This window comes from Cottoperca gobio, chromosome 16 (assembly GCF_900634415.1).
Source record: "Cottoperca gobio chromosome 16, fCotGob3.1, whole genome shotgun sequence".
Taxonomy (NCBI): Eukaryota; Metazoa; Chordata; class Actinopteri; order Perciformes; family Bovichtidae; genus Cottoperca; species Cottoperca gobio.
The window spans coordinates 5882036-5887137 of NC_041370.1; positions in this window are offsets into that span (position 1 = coordinate 5882036).

Consider the following 5102-nt stretch of genomic DNA (forward strand, 5'->3'; position numbering starts at 1 on the left):
CATCATATTTACTATACAGACAACAGAGCGCCACTGATCTGGACTAAACATGGCAACTTGACCCCAGAGTTGGAAACCAATTTAGAAATATAATGTCTATAAATGAAAATGATTTGTAAATGAGGATAACGTTTCAAACACACATTACCTTATTACATTATATTGTAGATTCATGGACGGGACAAAGTCTTCTGAGCTTTTGTTTGCTTGTGCTGTTGGTGATCTGGGAATTTAAGCTTATTTTTTTTACTGTTTAGGCTTCTTACTGTTAATTACTGTGGATGAGTATCAGCTAAATCCCAACAAATGCAAATATATAAAGAGGATTTTCAGCCAACAACAATACTAGTAATTATAGTCTCAAATTAAACTCTTCAGATGGAAAATTAACTTGGCTTGCCAGAGGCTCTGCGAGAAAACGATAGAATGCAACAACTGCCAACAATTAAAGAGTGAATATTATAAATAAGGCATATCCCTTCCACGAGAACATGTGGATGTCAGGCCACGTTGGTTGAGCGGCACACGAGTCATCAGAAACAGAATAAACAAACAGCTCTGCACGTCTCACATTCCCCATGCAGTAATGCCATTACACTGCAACATTACACTTTATAAGACTCCACTAAACCTAAACAAAGTACACTTTAATAAAAAAAGGTCCTCCAGATATATAAAACCAGCTCTTCCATTAATGTTTTTTACTTTTGGGACTCATGCTCACGTCGTCTGTTGTCAGATTGCTGAAGGAGTTTATGTTAATGATATTGTGCAGCGCTCTCCTTTGTGGTGAAAAAAGGTTATTGCAGGTGAACAACAAGTTTGTTGATCTCTCAGGGAAGTCCTCTTATTATTGTAAAAGGCACAGCAGCATGAGAATATACCTACACAGTAACTAAGTACTGTACTTTGTCTGAGTAATTCACTGTTACTTGAATTCCACTCCATGTATTGGACAGCTGTAGTCACATACGTAACATAATGCATAGTATATCAAATAGGTGGTTTCACTACCTACAGGCCAGCTACGATATTAGATAAAAATATGGAGTCAGCGTTTACATACAAAACTTATTAACAAACAATGCATAACAAATTATAATCTAATTACATAATATATAACTGTATGAATGAGTTTAAGTATATTTAGCTCATAATACTTCTGTATTTTTGCCTTTAACTTTGGATGCAGGATTCGTACATTGTGATATTCTTACTGTGTCGAGGCTCTGAACACTGAAGTTGTAAAGATACATCTTTCCAAAAATCACAAGACATTCACACAACATTGCTAGAAAGTAAAACTTTAATTTGGTATATAGTTTCTGACGTAGTTTCATTTCTGGTTGTTAGTTTACTGGTCATTACAGAAATGGAATGCTAAAGATTAATCAACAAGAAAGCACACTTTGTTAACTTTCTAATTCTGATTTGTACATCATTATAATAGATTTCTAATACATGTTTTTTTTTCTTTTTATATAATATATATATATATATATATATATATATATATATATATATATATATATATATATATATATATATTATATATTTATTTATATTCCCATTTGTGTGTATATAAAATAAAATAAAACCTCTTTATTATTGCAAAATTGAAATTTGCAAACAGCAAATAATCGACTGACATAAATTCAAACACATGATGATAAAGATAAAGAACAATGATTAAAAGGGAAACATAATGCACTCTTTTATCAAGTCATAGCATGGCATTCAATAGGATTTAAAACCCCAAACACACCCCTATTTATAAGGCCCATCATGAAATACATTACTTTCCCCTATGATGAGTCACCTGATAATAACCATGCACAATGTACTCTACATTAAAGCCACTTATTGCTCTCTTGGACATCGGTGTTTTGAGGTCAAGGTGCAGCTTTGTTAAAGTGCTCGGTGTGGTGTAAAATGGTGGAGAACGAGGACGAGGTAAACGAGGGAGGAGAAGTCTTTGGGTGGTGGAGTAAAGACACGGCAGGGTCGTTATGTTGATGGCGTGCAGCTGTGAGTCATCCTGCGATTACTGCCTCTATAATTGGAGACGGTCAAATGTTCACCCACAATGTAACCGTTTACAGTACTTAAAGGAACATACCGGTGTTTTCTACGTGTTTCAGCTCATGTAGAGCAAATCATGTAACCAATAGCAGTGTTTAAAGCATACTGTAGTTGTATCTACGTTTTCTGTTTTTCCTACTTTTCTTTACATTTTTAAACAATTGTGACGTGCCCATATGTACATTGAAACTCTTTTCTGTCACAATAATTGATTTTCCTTTTCACACTGCACCTTCAAAGATCCCTTCTTAGAGAAATGTCAGTGTAAGTGATGGGAGACCAAATGCAGTGTCACGAGCCTTCAGCAGTGCGAGTTAAGTAAAGTGGGTATCTTCCTTCTTGACCGCTAAAGCTAAGGTTAGCTAGTTAGCTAACTGGGAATCTACACCGACACTGTACTCGTAATATGCAGGTTGTGCATCTAACTGGCAACCACGGTGTTTATTTACACATCACTTACTGTGAAATCCCTTTAAGCTGAGCTCTCGTACGACAAACACACGGTGACTAAAAGCTATTTCAATGTACCCACTGGTATATGTCAAAAAGTGAAAAAGTTTGAACCTATCCGTTAAGTTGATTTGACGAATCTGCTTTGTAACAGACCCAAAAGCCGACCTGGAGCAAGTTTTAAAGTCCTTATAAGGCTTGTTGTCTCTGGTGAAGGAATGGAAACGATTGGCTGCCTGGATACCAGGGAAAACAAAACAACAACAAAAATCTAAAAACATGCAAAAAGCCCCAGCGTGGCTTTAAGAGTGTTGTCCGCATACGTCGCTGATTGTAATGGATGTGAATTCAGCCTCTTTCTACTCGAGCTTCAACTCCACAGTTTAAAGTGTGTGTCACAAATTCCTCTCGAGTGCAGTTAAAGATAAAACATGAAAAGAAAAGTTAAGCGTAAAAACATCTGTAAAGCACATGGAGTGATGTAATGCACATGTATCCAGATAAAGCACTTGATAATACAAGCAAAAGGACTTAGATATCCCTGTATAGCAAAACAAAACAAAAAAAAAGAAGTAAATGAACAATAAAAGCAGTCAAATTATTAAAAGCACATAATACAACAAACCGATGTAAAGAGAAAACTTAAAGCAGAAGTGAATGCTGGTGAGGAAACAAGTGTTGTAGTTCAGTTCAACACATTCAATGAAAACAATTCAGCGCTGTAGAAAAACATCCAGTGTGGAAATCATGATTAGTAAGCATTCCCTTGAACACATAAGCCGTTTAAATGTAAATAAAAAAAAAGGCAAAAACATGACGTGTTTATGACATTGTAATACATGAACACAGTAAAACAGGTTCTTCTGTAGGCTGTACCGTATGGCTTCAGATTAAAGTTCTCCTGAACCAAACATTTCCCTCCAAGTTGTGAGAATGTTTGACCAAAAAGATGCATTTGGTTTAAAAAAAGTATGAAAATAGTGTTTTGTTTTTTTTAATCTTTGGGATAATATGAAGTAATCAGGGATTTAAAGTCCCTTGTTTTTCATTTCAATGGGACGTTTTAAGTTCCCTTATATTTGATCACAAGTGCAGAGAATGACGCACATTCCCTGCTTTGCATTCACCGTCACGTGTACGCAAAAAGAGGGAATACGTTTAGGATTGAATTAATTGCGGCGACCTTCCTGAAACCTACTTATCGGTCTCTGCAGAGCAGTTAAGGAGAAAGAAGAAAGAAAAAAGCAACAAAACTGCCGTTAAATGGAAGTGAAATAAAAAAAGAGCATCTGGGAAGATGATAGAGAAATATATAACGGCGGCGCCTTAAGCGACACACACACAGATGGAGAGAAAGAGTCATCAGGGCTTCTAGCTAAATGAATGCATACATTATATCCTGCATGTAAATACCACTGTCCTTTAAGCAGCGATAGAAGGAGGATTTTAAAGACGGGTGAAAAGTGCCGCATGCCATTTGGCTCGTGACTTTTGGGTTTTGAACAACCCTTCGCTCCCTTGTTGACATTTTCAGCACAGTTCTTCACTGCGACCCTCCCGTCACACGCGCTGACATTGACAGTAAATTCAATTTAGCTGGAGAGGGAAATGAGATGCTTTTTAGGGCTCGACCCTCCCATCGCTTAGCTGAAATAGGAAAAGTGTAAGAGGCAAAGAAAAGTGTGTACGCTCATATTTGCACGAGTGCATTTGTGACTAATATCCTCTTACGCTATAGTAACCATAGCAAGCGGCAGAGAAGCAAAGTTAAAGAACATTAACAAGGCTGTCAGTTTCTTCTTCGTCTGTAATGTGAGTCTTTGGGGCGTAAGAGGATCAGGAAGGGTTTAACGGCTCGCCAACACCTGGAAGACTAGAGCAGTGACTCAGTCAGCCGACTTCAGAGAAGCAATGTGTTGTGGCACACGAGATGTTCGAATGGATATGAATCTGCAAATCATCACATGGGACAACTTAACGGATTTGTCATATTGCGATTCATTGTGTGAAAAAGGACGTGCAATGTATTTCGCACACTGTACGAGCGTCTACAGCGGAGAACAACACACCAGACTACGTTTCCCTGCCTGCAGATCACTTCTCGCTCTCGCTCAGGTGTGCGATAACTCCTAATTGTTTACTTGAATGCCCGTGTTTGATTGTAGCGTTGACTTCTGCTGTGGTTTTGCCTCAATGTGTTGCATGTTTGCAAGATTATAAGAATTTAAGTTTTAAAACGGAATTCATAAATATAGGATATTATAATTAATTTACATATTTTACACACACATCTATACTGCATAGAATTATTATTATTTTTTTGTCATGATATGCCTACATTCTTAGATTTCAAGAGGACTAACAGGTGTGGATGCATTGTACAAACTAACCTTCACTTGTCGTGTAATAATCTGAACAGTGATGGAGAGCACAAATACTTATTGTAAAGGCTAGTAAAACAAAACAAAACACATTAAAGAATGCAAATAATCATATATATATATATATATATATATATATATATATATATATATATATATATATATATATTAAAATCATCTCATGTGGTC